Here is an 18,918-nt window from a genome sequence, read left to right as displayed (position 1 = left end):
TGTCTTTTACAGAGTCGAGAATTTGTTCTGGGAGGGCTGCTAGTTTTGGTGGCTGAGATAGAGAAGCAGAGCAAATTTACTGGACCTCTGTGGTGGGCAAGTGAGGGAAAGGACAAGGACTATAAGGTCCATCCAGGAGTGAAATCCAATAAAGCAACGAACACAGAACAAAGCCTTCTCTCCATTGGCAATGTCACAGCACTTATATTTGGGAGGAAGAGACAGAGGAAGAGGTGGGGTAGTGGGGAGGAAGAGGAATGTGTACTGAGTGTATATATGTATGTGTGTATTATGTGTGCACAAGCAGAACCTCATGAAAGATTGTAAAAGTGTGCATCAAACCGTTACAAAGCTATCATTCTGAAGCTGGGAGAAGGAGCAGTCTATATTGAATACTGTCTTAGTTTCTTTTTACAACAAAGATTACTTCGTAATTTTAAAAACAATAAATATTAGAAAATTCCATGGGAGAGACAGAAATGATGATCATATGCATCAAATACTGTGCAAGGGAGGACTGACTCAAAAGTTCAAAGCAGGGAAGCAAATCTAGCCATTAGCTGCAGTTAATTAAATGAAGTTACTGTAATATTTAGAGCATTGGAAGTTCATGAATTTCATTCCTCCAGAAACACAAAAAGTTATTTCTAATTAAGAGCACAGTTAACTTCTATACAATTGTTAATCTTAGGGCAACAAAAACAAACAAAAAAACACAATGTGGACATTCAGCAAAAGAGAGATTTCTTTTTAAATTAATTCAGAAGCGATACTTTCCAGGGTTTGGTAAATTAATTCAGAAGCGATACTTTCCAGGGTTTGGAAACTACTTGCTAAGAGAGTCATTCAAAGCAACAAAGGACTCATCTAATGAAGATTTCAGAAAATAATCATAAATCTTAGGGCTTATCTGATCAATATCCAAGAAAGTTAATTGAAATGTCTTTCCAGCATACTAGTCATTAATTTTGTGAAGACCTTCACAAAAAATTAATAATTTTTAATTTTAAAACATTATAGCATTAACTTAATCTGCAATCCTAAGACATAGCATGCCTATTTAGGGGTTCTTTAATAAAAGAAAATTTTAATATGCCAGTTAAAACTTTGATTTAATAAAACTAATGTCAGCATTACAAGCTCCAAGGATCAACTAACTACATGATCTGTCTGCACACTAAACGTGTGATAAGAAGAGGAACGTCATGACAGTTATTACTCCCATCTATTTATTTCATGGAGATACCTAGATATCTTTCTATGTGTAATTCCTACCACCGCCCAGACCAAGAGTCTCTTCCTTTTCATTTGCTACCACGCTGGTTTTAAGAAGTATCCTCTTAAATTGCTTCCTTGCCTATACTTAGCTGAGTTAACCACCCAACAGCTCTTCATTATCTTACTCTCCTGCCCGATTTCTAATCCCTGGAGCTCTTTTAAACTCTCTGGGGTGATTCTCCCCACCTGTAGGCTCATCTCAGGCCCAGTGTCCTGCCCTTTGGCAAAAAGGTTTTAAAGAGAGTTGACCCACCACTCTGAGACCCAGCATCAACCCCCCAGTTGTCATGAGCCTGGCCACGACCTCCAGCTTTGATAACTGTTTTAATATTAGCTTGAAATTTACTTCTGTTTCTCACAGCTATGGTTTCGGGTCATTGGGTTTGTGGCGTATTCCCCTGAGCACAGTTCCTCCACAAAAAAGTCATTTCTTGCATTTACATTTTAGGGATCAGCCGCCTTCCTGGGACTTTACCTGGGGGTTGGGGTCCTGCTTATGGTTTCTGTCAGGGGCTCCTGGTGATTTTGCTGAAAACCCAACTTTAACTGCAAGAAAGCTATTCAATATCACAGTCTGTTCAAAAGCATATACTCCTCAGTCACTGGTTTTCACTGTATTAGTGATCTGGATACAACCCAGAGTGAGTGATTTAATAATTGTTATGCATCTCTTGAATTACTGTTCATCATTGTGAATTTTTTGGTTTTTGTTTTTCAGTCTTGCTGCATTTTGCTTTATTTTATTTGTATATCATCTTCAGTTAATTATGTCTACCGTAAGCTGTTTGTAGTATCAAAAAATTGCAACAGTCTAAACATCTGACAAAATAAGTTGGAAAAAATAAATGTCTAGCAATTGGTTTTAAAAGATTCATCAGAGTCATTTTTATGGAAAAAAGTGTGTGTGTGTGTGTGTGTACATCATGTGCCCTCGAAAAAAAAAAACCAAAGATACCAGCAAAGGTATTAACAGAATTTGTTTCTAAGTAGAGGGAATTGTGCCTATTTTGCATAGTCTTCTGCCACTCCTTATGTTACAATTTTTCTGGAGTTAACAAGTGTTACTTTTGTAGTAAAGGAAAAATAAATAATAAACAAATCAGGTTCCTTTATACCAGGAGATGGTACTACATGGTGACTAAGAGCACGGGCTTTGGGCTGTCCAGGGTTCAAGTCCCTAGCTTTGATTAATTAGCATTGTAACTGAGCAAACAGCTTAATCTCTCACACGACCAGTTTCTTTGTCTATAAAATGGAAAAAATAATGATGCCCATCTCATAGGCTGGTTGGGAAGACTGGAGGTGAGAATATTTGTAAAATCTAGCAAGGTGCCTGGTTCAAGGTAATATTCATTAATGGTAGCTGCTGCTGCTGTTATTGTTGTTGTTGTTGTTGTTGTTGTTATTATACAAAACTTGAAAGTCAGTGGGTAAAATGCTCTTTTTTTTTTTTTTTTTTTCAGAATTTGTTTCAACTAGACTGTCACATAGACAAAGTTGCTTTGACAATGCTGCTTTTGAGTACATTTTATTTGGCCCAGCTGCTCTCAGCCAAAATACAATTCAGCTCCACTGCCTGCCTACCAGAGCTCTGAATGCTGTGGGCTTTTGGTTGTCATGCTCTGTTCCCTTGCTAACATGCTAATACATTACTCTGGTTTGGACCTCAGATAACAATCGCTTGTCTCAACTATACTAGACTGTAAGCGATAACCATCCACTTTGCCTGAGGGGTTTCAACCTGTGACATGGGGCTTTTAGTGCTGAAAGTGAGAGAATCCTGGGCAAACAGGACAATTGGTCACCCTTGCTACACCCAACATGCTCTCCAAAACCACATACTAAACTCCCCTCAAGATTTCCTAATAATAATATTGGCTGGGTCCATCCCCCTCTCCCCCATCTCAGGATTCTAGCAACTGGATAGGAACCAGTCTTATCCCCAAATATGGCTCCAATGGCTTACCAAGTGGTAAGCCTGAACCCACTTCGTCCTCTCATCGGCAATTATCCTTCAAGTGAAGTTACCTCCTGTTCTTCAGCCAACTGGTACATTCCTCTTAGAAAACTGAGCTCATTCTTACTCAGCACAACTGCAAAGATGCCATGTGGCCTCCTTGCTACAACTCCTCAGCATCATCTGAGACATAGCTCACTTCCATCCTCCATGAAAACTTTTCTAATCTACAAAATTCACATAGGTTCATGGAGTTCCCTATATAAAATGCCTTACTTCAGTTGGGCACTTGTAATTTATTTCTGTGGTTATTGTCACTTAATTCATATGATCAGTGAAACTCTAATATGTGATCCTCGTCTCCCCAAAGATGATCTCCTCAAGGCAGTGGACAAGAACTGCCGTGTGTTCCCCACAGAATAAGATGTACTCGTAACAGTTTGCTCAGTATTTTACAAAGAATGCTTAGGAAAAGAGAATATTAATAGCCTGTGTTTACAGAAGACAGAACTTATTAGTAAAACATTTACTAACATTTTCCTTTCTTCCTTTCTTTACTTTTGTACGAGGCTATTTCAGTGATCTAGGTCATAAAGAGTGGTGATATGGGAGGATTGTGGCAGGGAAATAGTGGAGATGGTGAGAAGTAACCAGATTCTGAGTACGATCTGAAGAGAAAGCTGACACCATCTCCTGACAGACTAGAAGGTGAGAGGAGGAGAAGGGTCAAGGAAGAGCACAAGCTGATGAGGTTTGCCCTCAAGCATTCACAGATGTTACTCTATTTAAAAATAATAATTCTTAAAGATTCAAACTAAAACACCAAGTACAAATCTTTGCTTTGAATCCATAGCTTCTCCGTACATATAAATGTATTTTCATCTGGTCCTTCATTCAGAAGCTCAAGAACATCAGTCAATTCGGCCATGTTTTAAGGCTAATTACTATTCCTCAACAAATCTGCAGAGTCTTCACAATCCCCAAATGGAAAAAAAAAATTATTTTACATAATAAACTATTTGCAAAGCTCTTCCTTTAAACAGCCAATGCATTCTGATAAGAAAAGCTTAACAGAATTCTGATCTGTTTCTCTGAAGGATGCTGAAGAAAAGAGTGGTGGCTTGGATTTTATTATATTCATCACTTTGGTAACATCACATTTTATGGAATTCAGATTTACAGGCAAATTCACACACGTAAAAACTTCTCTGAATATCCTGATTGTCAGGGTTTTCGAAACAAACTGAGATAACAAAGATAAACAAATTCAGAAAAAAGCAAAAATCTGGCTGAGATGATTCAGCAGGAAAGTGAGAAGTAGTGCCATGTGGTATGGCCAACTATAGAGCATTGTCTCCAGGCAGGGGCTCCACCAAGATTTGTATGCACAGAATCATTTCTGAATTCAGAAAGTATAGATGGGTTGCCATATAAACAGAGCTGTATTCAACTGTCATAAATTCTGAATGGGTTAACTTAGTGCAGATGGTCTTAAAAATACTATCATCAGTATCAATATCTCAACACAGACTAGTAACCTATTCTTAGCTTACCAGGGTATCAGAGATCACTGGCTGGGAAGTTCCATCACAGCAACCAGTCCATGAGCAATGGAATCCCAGCCCCTACTCCAGAGCAAGAACCCAGGCCAAGAGAAGAACACAAGGCTAGCGGGCTTTAGAGCCAGACTAGGGACTGATCCTATTCTGCCACTTGCTGGCTATGTGGGCATCTTCCTTATCCCTGTGAGCCTCAACTTCCTCATCCATAAAGCAGAAAAAATAATACCCCTAGACATATTTTTGCCTTGGATCTTTCTGCTAAATTCTGATAAGCAGCTAGAAACACTTAGAAGAAATAACATTATTTCACATTGATATAGCAATTTGCAGTTTTCTAAAGTTTTCATCAGATCTTCAAAGTAACTTTGTGAGGTATGGATAGAAATGTCAAGTACACTGGACAGAGAGACTTTGGTTTGGAGTCAGACAAACTTGACTTGCCATCCAAGTACACAACTTATCAATTATATATTCTTAGGAAAGGTCATCTTAACCTTTCTCCATCTCAGCTACCCCATCTATAAAATGAGGACAGGAGTGTCTAAAGAGTTGCTTTAATGGTCAAAAAAAATACAGAGTATATAAAGTATGTCTGGTAGACAGCAGGCATTTAGGAGATGTTAGCCTCAGGGTCCGTTCATCTTCCACAAGAACTCCTCCAAGCAGCCCACATTTTACATATGGAAACACTGAGGCTCAGCAATGATTGATAAACAAATTACCAAGATCATACAGAGTAAATCCTAGAGTCAGTGTAGACCCTGAGGCCAGAACCAGAACCATGAGAAGAACTGGCATGACCAGGTCAGGAATGAAGCAGAATTAATCTAGGCAGCTACAATTTCAGTTTTACTGGATAAAATATTTTCCAAATGAGCCTAAAATAACCCAGTGCATTTAAGGGCTAAAGGAGATTTGTCCTCATGTAATTCTGTATTCTTTCTGTTTACTTTTCAATGACTGACAAAATAATTTTCTTTTCTTGGTCAGACACTGGGCTCAGCACCTATTCTTTACTGCGTTGCCTCAATTTCCTGTACAGGAAAAACTTACATTCCACTGACTTTCTACATCTGATTTTAATATATTCTTAAGAGTAGCTACTTATATACAGTATTCAAAGGAAGAATACTTAATCAGGAGTCAAAAGATTGCTCTTCTGGCTTTGGCTTTCCCACTCTTGGGCTCCTTCACCTTAGGCAAGTCTCCTATCAGCTCTGGAAAATGATGGAGGTTCACTTTATTACCTCATCCCCTCCCGAGATGGACTCAGTCACAAGTGAAATAAACTCATCTTTATGAGAGCCAAGTGAATGAATCTAAAGGGGAAAGTACGCATGCAGGCCAATGGGATCATTGCTTTCCCTCTTAGGCATCACCCTACTGGAAGGAAGGTTGGATGGACTGAGAGAAACATTTAACTAGGATGTCAAGGAAAAGCTGCACTGTACAACCTTGTGAGGTTGGAGGGCCTCTCCTTGGAAATTGCATAGAATAATATAAGCATCTCTTGATAAGATTTTATCAATGTGACTGCTTCTGTACTGTGGCAATAGTTAGGACCAAACGAACTAAGCATGCCTTCCAGGCTAATTCTTTCTGATTCTGTCACTGCCTCAAAACATGCACTCCTGGATGTCTAGAAAATGTGACTAAATTCCCTATCTCCCTTCGACATCGTAACTTGTAAACCTCAACTTTCTCTGACATTTTCCCCGTGGTCCCTTCTCAGGGACCATGTCGCACCAGGACAGATTTCATCAACTCCTGCAGGTGAGGCTCAGTTCTGCTATTTCAAAACAGCAAAAGTAACTGTCTCTTGTTTTGCAGGGAAATACGAATCTTCACTGTGTGCAAATAAACACAACTCCAGAAGAGGCCATGGGTGATTTGGTATTTCAGCTGCATCTGTCTGTAACTTAACTTGGTTTTTGTTTACTTTGTTGGCAGACTGTTGTCCACATGTGGACTATGTAAGAAAAACCATGATTTGGAAATTGGCAAAAGCACAACTCATTGTATTCAAAAGGTAGTAAGCTGTGAAAATCCAGACTATCTAGCTAAGATGACTAATGGGTAATCAAAAGGAAAACAAATATTCAAAACAAATCTTGATCTTACAAATTCAAACAATCTATACCAATGTGATGGGAAAATGTTTGGAATCCTACTCAATAATCAATAGAAGCCAGGAGGCAAGTGATCAAGGTGGAGAAAAGAAAACATAATGAAATAGTAAGAATTTCATATTTAACATCCTCTCACTTAACTCTTCCTTACTAAAATTCTGAATCAGTCTCAACATCATTTCTATAGAGCATAATACACGAAAGTAAAGAACTTCAGGAAAAAAAGTCATTTCCATAGTTAAATTTACAAACTGTATCTATTAGTATTGACCTAACAATAAAACCAAAACTCTTTAAAATGAGACATAACTATGATAGATCATAGCTTTCCACTTTATTCACCGCTCCTCTTCCAGTAGGGGGACTGTACCAGGCGGCCATGTGGTTCATAGTGCTGCCTGTGGGGGCTGTGTACTGTGTACTGTGTCAGGTTTGACCAGGTGACCTGCACTGACCCATGAAATGTGATGGGAAGCAAAGCGAGCCATGTCCAAGGGAAAGCTTTCGGAGTCATCACATGTTCGGGTCACTGCTCCTTCCCCTCTGCCAGGAAAACGCATGTCCCTGATAAGGGCTGTTCCTTCAAATACCACGTGGAATGGAGCTGTGAATAGGGTCACAGCTTCCAGGAGTCCATACTAGTGTGAACAAGAAATAAATCTTGGATGCTAGAAACCACTAAGAGTTTAGGGTTGTTGGTTAGAGCAGTCTTCTTGGCAAAAGTTGACTGACACAATAATTTAAGCAAAGTAGTATTTTTTTTTAATTATTTTCTTTGAGAGCAAGAAGAAAACATCTCACAATCAAGGAAAATAGTATTTAAAATAGTGAACATTGCAGGATAAGCTAATTTCCTGTTTGGAGTGCATTGAAAGTTCTATTAAGAAAAATGAAGTTTCAGACAAATGCAAATAAATTGTCTTTTTCTCTAATCACAGCTTATAATCAGCCACACAGCAAGTTGTGAAAATACAATTTCAAAGAACAAGATACTACATTAAACAAAAAATCAAGTCTATAAACAAAGAATATTAATTACAAGTCACTAACACACATATATATCTTCCTTTGAGGGGGTTCAAGTGAAGATAATAATGTCTGAAGCATCTTAAGAAGCAAATATGACATCATAGAGAGACAAAGAGAAAAGATGAGAACAAAAAGAAGCAACTGTGATCCTAAGAAACCAGCCTGTCACAGAAAAAAAAACTATACTTCAGTTATTTAATTTAAAGATAAATTATCAATACTGACTGGCCAAGAAATTTTAAATCAGATTATGCTATGGAAAATAGGGTAGCTATTTCATACATAAGCAATTAGAAGGCATATTTTGTTCCCACAGTATATTTGCTCTATTTTTATATACAATTTTTAAAGGTTACTTTCCATTTACAGTTATTACAAAACCCTGGCTATATTCCCCGTGTTGTACAGTACATCCTTGAGCACATCTTACAACCCAACAGTTTGTACCTCCTACTCCCCCATCCCTGTATTGCCCCTCCCCTCCCCCCTCTCCCCGCTGGTAACCACCAGTTTGTTCTCCTTATCTATGAGTCTGTTTCTTTTTTGTTGTATTCACCAGTTTGTTGTATTTTTTAGATTCCACATATAAGTGATATCATACAGTATTTGTCTTTCTCTGTCTGACTTATTCACTCAGTACGATATCTTCCAATTCTACCCATGATGCTGCAAATGGCAAAATTTCATTCTTTTCTTTTTGCTCTATTTTACATCAGAAGCTCTTTTAACCGACCTTCAATTAACTGATTCTCAGATTTACCGGACACTCTACATATCCTAAAATCTGCCAAATGATGCTCAAGTCCTCTCAGTTAGCAGCCTCGTCTCTGGGTTACCTGCACACCACACACCTCTGTCCTTACCACCTGACTTGCCTGCTTGAGCCCCGAGTCAATTGTGTTTGTTCCCAGACCTGCTTATGCCACTGGTATTTATTATTCTAAATGAGAGTTAGTTAAGCCCAGGCTTCTCCTTTCCCCTGCCTCTCCCCTTCCCCAAAGACTGTTAGCTCCCCGAGGGCAGGCACTGTATCATATATCGTATTTTCCTTTGTATGAATCTTAATACTGACACAACACCTTGCTCATTAAAGGTTGTCAACAAAGGATCTGCTGAATTGAATTAAGTAACAGGGAAAAAAACACTGTCATAACCTTTTGAATCAATAAGACAGTAGAGGCAAGTCTGTTGTTCATTTAAGTGAAACCCATTACGGAAAGAGTTGAGGAATCCATTTCCCATTCCTAACAAATTCTTAAGAATTCAAAAGCTGGCCAACAGTTGGGAGCACTGTAACCAAGCAGAACTAAGAACAGACTGGACAAGCAGATGTGCTCCTCGGAAAGAAGACCAGAGTCAGGCCAAGCATATCCCACTCAACATACTGAGAGTTAATTCAAAAATCTATTAGAGAAACTGAGTATTTATTCATTGAACACATTTACTGTAGCACATAATGTGCACACCACTGCAGAATACCCACACTTACAAGAATACCCGTACTGGTTCCCACCTGGAAGGACTTTAAATGCTCTTGGTGGAAACAGAACTAATTGGTTAAACTATAACAAAGAGCGAAAAAGGGCCAAGACAGTTGTACAGAGAGAAGCAGCTGTAGAATTTTGGGAGGTAGTTTCACAACAGGGTTTGAAATTCACTCTAAACCTTGTCAGCTGGATAGGTTTTGAACAGGATAAGATCAGGAGGGCATGAATTTATTAAAGTAGTGAAAACATCGTCAGCAAACTCACAGCATTGCGGAGGGCACATTTGTGCTATGAAAAGAACAAACCTAGCTAGAACACTGGGTATTACAGGGAAATTGCAGAAGACTAGACAGAGAAAGCAGCTTCAACACATGGAGGCACTGACAAGTCAGGCATAGATTAAACCTGCCCCGTGAACTGCAGCACTTGAGAAAAATTACATCAGGCCAATGTGACAGGAAAAAAGACTGAAAGTAGAAACCTATAAGGTATTTGTTCATTTGATCAACCTCATGGTGTATTTTATGTGCCAACTTGATGGGACTATAGGATGCCCAGATATTTGGTCAAACATTATTCTAGGCTTGTCAGTGTGAGTGCTGCTGGATGAGATTAACATGTGAATTGGTAGCCTAAGTAAAGCAGATTGCTTTTCAAAGTGTGGTGGGCCTCATCTAATCAGTCAAGGCTTGAACAGAATAAAGGCTGACCTGCCAATCGGGAGGTTTCCTCCTGCCTGACTGCCTTCAAAGTGGAACAATGGCTTTTTCCTGCTTTTGGACTCGAGCTGAATCATCTGCTTTTCTTGTGTCTCAAGCCTGAGAGCCTTCATACTTGAACTACACTATTGGTTATCCTGGTTCTCAAACTGGAATGATACCATTAGCTCCCCTTGGACTCCATCTTGCTGACTCACCCTGCAGCTCTTGGGACCTATCAGCCTCCACAATCACGTGAGCCAATTTCTTATGATGAATCTCTCTCTCTCTCTCTGCATACACACACACACACACACACACACACATCCTGTTCATTCTGTTTCTCTAGAGAACCCTAACTAACACAATCAAACTTAAAATTTAAGACATTTGTTATATCGCTACAATCAAATCTATTTGAAAAAAATCTAAAGTACATTTGAAATAACTTCTAATCAAAGAAAACATATTAACCTAGACAAAATTTAACATTAAATATGATAAATATAAGCCATTTCCTTCTTTACATTCACACACACAGAAAATCTTGCCTGGCAGCAAGTGGTATGTATACTTAATTTTAGATGTCTAGATTTTAGTTTTAACACTTAAAAATAAATTTCATATATAATATATATGTAACTTATATATGATATATATATATATGTTAGAGTTTAGTTTCTTCCTCTGATAAATAGGGTATTCTTGTTGTTTGCTTCACTGTATCTATAACAAATGTCTCTTCTTTCCATTATATTTTTTAGCAACTAAAAGATTTTAAACTTTCTTCTTTAACATATATGCACCCAATATAGGAGGCTCCTAAATACATAAAGAAATACCAACAGATATAAAGGGAGAAACTGATGGGAACACAATCATAGAAGGAGACTTTAACACCCCATTAACATCATTGGACAGATTTTCCAGACAGAAAATCAGTAAGGCAACAGAGAGACTAAATGACACAATAGAACAGTTGGATTTGGTTGATATTTTTAGGATATTACATCCCCCCAAAACAGAATATACATTCTTTTCAAGTGCTCACGGAACATTCTCTGGGATAGACCATGTACTCAAGCACAAAAGAAGCCTCAAGAAATTTAAGGGGATAGAAATTATTTCAAGCATCTTTTCTGACCACAGTGCCATCAAACTAGAAGTCAACCACAGAAAAACAACCACAGCATGGAGATTAAACAGCATGCTGCTAAAAAGCCAATGGGTCAATGATGAAATCAAAGAAGAAATTTTTAAAATGTCATAAGAAAAATGACAATGAAAACACAACCACACAAAATCTGTGGGAGGCAGCAAAAGTAGTCCTAAGAGGGAAGTTCATAGCAATACAGGCTTTCCTCAAAATAGAACAATCTCAAGTAAACAACCTAAACTATCACCTAAAAGAATTAGAAAAATAAGAGCAAACAAAACCTAAAGTCAGCAGAAGGAAGGAAACAATTAAGATCAGGGAGGGAACAAATAAAATAGAGATAAACTTTCATCTTTTTCTTTTCTACCATGTTTCTTCTTCGCTTCTTTTTTTTGAAATGTAGTTTATTTACAGTATTGTGTTACCTTCTGGTGTACAGCATAGTGACTACTTTATACATACATATATTATTTTCATTATAAGCCATTAGAAAGTATTGAATACAGTTCGCTGTGCTTTACAGTAGGATCTGGTTGTTTATGTTTTATATATAGTAGTAGGTATCTACAAACTCCAAACTCCCAAGTTCTCTCTCCCCACCGCCTTTCTGTTCATAAACCTTTTAATGACATAGCTTGATTTCAGTGTATTTAATGCAATGTTGATTAATTCTCATTAATTATCCTTCATTACTGCATTTGTTAAGTATGACTTGAAAGAACACTACAATGTCACGACAAAGACCTCTTTTCCCATTAATCTTGGCCATTTCATTATTCTATATCCCAGGTTTCTGAGTCAATCCAGACTGGACTGTCTAGTTGTTAATCAGCAGTATATCTTAATTTAAGACTCTGTCTGTAGTCATATTTGTAAAAAGACTTGACATATTGATGAGGTGCTATTGGCTGCACAGTCATCTGGCGAAGAGGTAAAAATGCTCACACAGTAGACTGAAACGTGTATGCACGTACCAGTACATACTCAGCACGGAGAGAGTGAAAGTGTGACACTTTGCCAGACCACATACTCACACACACATAAACTGCAGGCCAGAGTTCAAGTGGAAGAGTTTGCTTTCTGTTATTCCAAAGGAAACAGACATAAGTGTTTTCTGAATTGACAAGGCACATGGAACTAGGTGAGCCACATCAGGAAAGAGGCAAAAGAGCAGGGGAGCCATGTCAAAAGCCCCCGTACAGGGTGGGCAGTGGGAAAACAAACAAAACACACAGATCGTTCTTGGGGAGCTCAGACTAGTGGCAGAAATACACATGTAAGTAAATCATTTCTCTCAGTGAGACCATGGATATATTATTCAGTTTGGGTTTCTGTTCTGGAGGTATGAGGAATATTTTTAATTAAATATTTTTTAAGTTTTAAATGTTAAAAGTTTTAAATTCAATATTAAAGAGAATTTAATTCTAAATGAATAATAATAATAATAATACATTTAAATTAAATATGAAATATAAGACTCAGCACTTTTTCCTCCCAGAAGAATAATTTCATAGAATTTCTACTTTCAATTCTATTTCATAAATTCATTATCACCAATCTTATCACCAAAGGCCCAAAATCAATTGGGAAGCAAACATCCTTCGGCCCTGTAGCTTCTTTTTGGTTAATGCTTTGCTGCATTACAAAATTATGAGAGCGTATGCGCCTTTTAAATGATTTCTAGGGGCACCTCCTACTAGTGTCCAGCAGTCTCCATTCTGAAAGACACCTGCAAGCAGGCAGAATGCCACTGTGTTCTGTAAGAAACAATCGGCCTGCACAAAATCTGCTTCTTTAGAAGAGCTGGGAAGTGGCTCAGCACAAGCCAGCAGGATCACCTTAAACCTGTCTCTAAGGTTGTCAAACCACTGTATCCAGTACCTAGTAAAGGTCTCTGCACAGCACGATAAGACACCGTCTCTTCAAGCCATTTCCTGTGTCTGTGAAGTCGTAGTTATCTTTCCAAAGAGAAGACAGGCCACACCACCACAGCCAGGACAGTGTCACAGTCAGTAAACAGCGCTCCAGTGTCCTAAACAGATGCACGCGTCCAACGACTGAGGTGCCCGGGAGCCGGCAGCCAAGCTGCTGCCGCCACGGTCAGGAGCAGGCCCCTTAGCGCTCCATCATTCCAGCCAGCAGGTTGTCCCCTGAGCAGCGAATATTTACAGAGACGTCTTCTACGTGCTTAGCATTATACTAGCTATCTTGAGAGGGATTTAGAAGGAATAAGACAGACTGTGCTCTGATTTACAAAGAGGCAAAACTACAAAGATGAAAACTACAAGCCAAGAGAGGGCAGGGACAGTGAAAATTCTTGGTAACTTCTATCCGCACATATAGAGACCAAGTGTTTTACATCCGTTATCTGTTTAATTTAATCCCCACAAAATCCAGAGGTAGGTATTATTGCCATTCGTTCACAAAGAGGAAAGGAGTTTTAAAGATTATTTTTACCACTGTGAAGACAGGAACTAGATCATCTTTTTAACTATACTATCTCCAACGCTGAACACAGAGCAGACGCGCAGGAGCTACTGGTTGACGGAGTTAAAAACAAAAAACTGCTCAGCCAGTGACGTTAAGGGTCAGGAACCTATTGCTTAAAACTGCCTTCCTAACTAGTACCCGAATTGGGCTGGCTTCTGCATTCCGTCTGATTCTATATTCTGGCCTTGTTTTGTCATTGATTCTAACCTCACCCCACCCTTCTAAAAAGCACATTTTCCCTCACTGATCCTTGCTGTAGCCAGCCTTGAGGATGGCCTCCAATGATGGCCCACGTTCTGGTATCCACACCCTTGTGCAGTCTCCTCCTGGGCTGGACCATGGCAGTGTGGGTCTGTGTGATTAACAGCATCCTACAGAAATGATGGTATGGTATGCCATTTCCAAAACTAGGTTATAAAAGATTGCTGCTGCTCTCTCTCCTACAGCACTTTCTTCAGGAGAAGCAAGCTGCTTCTCCATGTCGTGAGGAGCCCTAGAGAGGGCTCACGTGGTTAAGAACTGAAGCCTCCTGCTAATAGATACATGAACTTGGAAGTGGGATCTCCAGCCATAATCAAGTCTTCAGAGATCAAAGAGCCCCAGCTGACAGCTTGACTGCAACCTCGTGAGAGTCCCTGAGCCAGAACTCTGGAACCACTTGGCTAAGTTCCTCTGAATCCTTGACCCTCAGAAAATGTATGAAATAATAAAGGCCTGTGGTTTTAAACTGTGAGAGTGCAGGGGAAATTTGTCATACAGCAATACATAACTAATACAACCACAGGTACATACAGATAAGATAGGCTAGATGAAAATCATTCTGAAAAATAGCTCAAAAGTCATGCTCTAATGAAAGCAATTCATAGAACCCTTGTATCAATCAAAAGCTAACAACATTTCCTATTTTATTATGGTTTCTGGATTGAGAGGCACAGAAAGTCCTACCTACTCAAAAATTTCCCCTATACCCAGCCTGACGTGCTCTGATTCTGAAATTTTACTATTTTTAATTTCAATTCAATGTTAACTTTAGCTCGTTTTTAACATATTAGCTAGCAGCTAAGATGAGGGGAGAGGGACCAACGGGAAAAAGAGGCCAGGACAAATATTGCCTAGACATGACCTTTATATGAAGGAGAAAAAGGTACAGTCCTTCCTTTGTAATGAATTAAGGATAGCTTGGTAACTTAAAAAAGATCAAGGAATATATGATATAAATTAAAATATATTTTTAAAAAATTAAATTGTTTTGCAAATTTTCAGCAGTTTCAAAAACATCTAAATAGCAGGTTAGGATATATGGAAGGTTTTCAAAATCTGGATTGACTCCTTTATAAAGTATCTCAACTCTAAGGTATTAGAGACAGAGGTTCACAGGGTAGACAGGGAAGATAAATCATGAGGGATCAACTCCTAACCGGCTACCCCCAGGCTGTGTGGCTCAGGCATGTTACCTAGACTCCTGTGTGGCAGTATCCTCCTGTGACAAAGGGAGATGGTAATTACAGTGTCTTTCTCATGGGGTCACAGTAAGTATTAAGGTTTTAACACATATCACTACTTACTGGCACACAGTAAGCACGCAGAAAGTGTTAGCTGCCATCATCATCATCATTATTAAGGATTAACTCATATTTCAAGGTTATCACTATAGATAACTTAAAGATATTTCTATGCATATTCATTTTCCCTGCCAATAAATGACAACCTGAATGAAAATAACAAACTGATAACTAATAAAATTCCCCTATTCCCCACAGGAACATATGGTCACAGTAGGGCTGGAATTGAAAACCTCATAGGACCAACTACTTGTAATTTTACGTTAGTTTAAATTTTGACCCTAATGAAAGACAAATATGCACCTTACAGGAAGATAGCCCATTAAAAGACAGATCTGCTAGTTACTGAACCGGTATTTTTATATTACTGAAGAAAATCACTAGAGAATTGCACTTCACTATTCTGTGACAGATTCTAGAAGTTCCATTTGTATAAACCTGATGGGAAGAAACAGAAATAGAGAAGAAACAGAATTGGAGGAAACTGCTTATAATTTTGGGTGTTAGTGATAAATCCTTTTGATATTTCTTTTTGTTGGATACTTGGTTGGCACCATTGCCATCTGAATTCTGCACCAACACTATCACTATTTGATAAGCTTGTCAACCTCTTAGGCTTGATGACAGTGGGAAGTCCTATTCAGGCTTTAAAAACATTCAAGTTCAGAATCACCCAAAGCAAGATACAGATCATTATGTTTATACTTCCTGCATTATCTTTATTAAAATTTTTTACTAAAACAGAGAAATATTCCTAGTGACTTTAATTTCTTTTCTTTTTTTTTTTAGTAACTAGCAAAAAGTCTTGAAGAAAATAACAAAGACTGAGGACTTACGCTATGACAATCAAAATATATACAACTGCAGTAATAAAAACACTTGTTCTGGCATAGGTACAGAAAAATGGATCAACGGAAAAGAACCAAACACCTAGAAACAAATTCAAAATTATATAGTAACCTGATATAGCAAAGTTTATCCTGTAGTAAAATCAGAAAAGAATGGTCTTTTCACTCATGGTTATGGATCACCTGGATATACATATAAGGAAAAAAAGTCAATATTACCTGCTACTTAACAATATATTAAACAATTAATTCCAGGTGGAAAAAATGTAAATGTGAAAGGTAGGAAAATTAATTTTCCAGGAAAAAAAAAAAACTCCAAGTTGCTGCTGATCCACATTTGATCTCCCAACTCTGCCATCATGAAATGTCATGTGTTGCCAGAAAAGACTTCAGGATAAACTGCCTACGGCTGTCCATCCTCACACAAGGCTGAGGTAGGAGAGCAAATAACATGTAATAAAATAGCTCCCCTGGCAATGGGGGAATGAAACTGACATCGGAATCGGGGCAGAGCTGTGTTGCTATCACAAGCTCAGCTCAGGGCCCCGGGTCCTCCTGACTTATTTAGACCATCCCCAGATGCTGTCACTCCTTATGAAGTAGTAGATCAAGACCCAAATGTTTTTCTATAGGCTTCTTTTTCTTGGAATAACAAGCCACTTTGCAATTTCTGTTGACAATATATTGTGAAAAGTCCCAAGGAAGGTATGTCTGGAAATATGTCCTTAAGAACATAAGGTACAACCTTCTATCTCTGAAATGTCCAAAGAACTCCAAGTTTCAACTTTAAATGACATAACTCTGTGATTAAACAAATAGTTTTCTAGCAAAAGATCACAAATTTTCAAAAACCAGCAAAACACTGAGTAGATCAATTATTTTTTTTCAAATATTACATATATTTTTCCTTCAGTGTAACAAAATTAGCATTTAATAAGAATCACCCATTTCTTACGGAGCTTAAGAAATTCTTTTGGTTCATTCAAAGCCACATCTTTACCATTTAGAATTTTCTGGTTTAGCTGGAAATATTTTTCATTGATCTAAACATACAGTTCAACTGATTATTCTCAAATGTGTGCACATGGGAGGAATTGTTTGCTTACAAGATCCTTCTTCAATAATTCAGATACTTAAATCATCATTTCCAAAGCAAATTTTCCAAAATCAAATAAATTGCAAAATTAGAAGTATAATTGAGTCTCCAAAAAGGAGTTCCAATCCTCTGCCAGAACAGACCTCAAATTCTTAATCCCTTGTCCAAAAAAATTGGACCAAGTATTGATGTTTTCCACCAAGCAAGCCACGTAGCCACAAATGTTTCTCATTTACTCCACTCCTGGGACATACAGCTCAAATAAAAAATTTCCTGAATACCCCAAATTTCCGATGCAATTTGGAATGCAAGTGATTTCATAATGTTATGCAGGAAACATTATGATCTTCTCTTACCAATTCAATGTTTCTGGAATGCAGTCCTCAGGAGGTTATCCCAACGAATCACAAGGCTGACATCATAGTCAGCCACGTGACCCAACTATTAAGCTCTCTGCCCCTAGTTCAGAAGTGACTTTGAACCTTGAGAAATCTGCTACTCCAGCTACTGTTCAAGTAAGAAAGACGTTACCCCCAAGGGAGCTAGCAAAGGTCCACACTGTGCTCCGTGGGAAGAAACATGGTAACAGTGCACTCGACCCACTTCTTAGGAAAAGCCAAAACCATGTTTAAAGGAATTAAAGGCACTGTCATCACTTCTGCACTGAAGACTCTCACAATGGCCTCTGTTCAGATTCTAATTCAAGTGTGAAACTTCACAGAGCCTCTAGTTAGTTTATAAATCCCATTCTAATCCCACTCCATTTCACCCCCCTTATTAAGTCAAATAATAATTTATTAAGAGTGCCAAACTGCAGTCATCATCTTTTGTAGATTCCTATTTTCTTTCAAGGAAAAAAACACAGTTGATATAGAGGAAGAAAAGTACTGCACTGAATACACCGAATGAACATGAAAACTATTTTAAGTCTTAGAAATCATGGTTACTAAAAAGGAGACAAGTGTAGGTGGCTACAATATAGTGAAATAAATAAACAGGGCCTAGAGTAGCAAATGTGGGTAGTGAAAAATGGAGATAAACACTGACTGACAGTATTTCACTAACTAAAGAATTCAGTACACCAGCAAAGTGTGCAGTGAAAGGAAATCCTCAAACAAGGATTACCTGAGGGATTCTAAGACAAAACTCAAAGCTGAGCACATAACACCTTGCAAGTTTGAGCCAGTAGAGAGAGTAATTGATGCTTCAGAAATAATAGCCAATGGGAAAAAATGCTCAAAATGGAATTTGAGAAAAGCTTAAAATCATTATTTAAGCACAAGGATAAAAGAGTCTAGTTTAAATAGAATAATTTCTAAAATACAACAATGAAGAACCTCAGAAACAATGGGTTTCCTAAATTAGATTTCATGGCTCTATAGGCAATTTTGATACTGGTAACAGTTACAAAGAAAGACTTAAAGTGAGTCTGTATATTAAAATTAGGACATAACCGAAGATCCTGTGAGACACGTTGGCCTCAGAAAACTATGAAAAACATGAGATACTTGAAAAAAACTAATGTCCATACATTTAAAAAAGATCAATTTAAATGAGTGGTTGGATCAATGCACGCTATGAACAATCTAAAAAGTGGCTTGAATATAGCTGAGTGCCAAAAGATCC

The 18,918-nt window shown here is 38.1% G+C and overlaps 1 protein-coding gene across 3 annotated transcripts in view; it reads right to left on the bottom strand.

Moving 5' to 3' along the window:
- The window catches only part of PRDM5 (PR/SET domain 5), a 161,170-nt gene that overhangs the window by 95,465 nt on the left and 46,787 nt on the right, over positions 1 to 18,918 (bottom strand). The window lies entirely within an intron of this gene.

This window comes from Camelus bactrianus, chromosome 2, assembly GCF_048773025.1.
Source record: "Camelus bactrianus isolate YW-2024 breed Bactrian camel chromosome 2, ASM4877302v1, whole genome shotgun sequence".
Taxonomy (NCBI): Eukaryota; Metazoa; Chordata; class Mammalia; order Artiodactyla; family Camelidae; genus Camelus; species Camelus bactrianus.
Note: the sequence above shows the minus strand (reverse complement) of the source record. Positions and strands in the feature narration are given on the sequence as shown.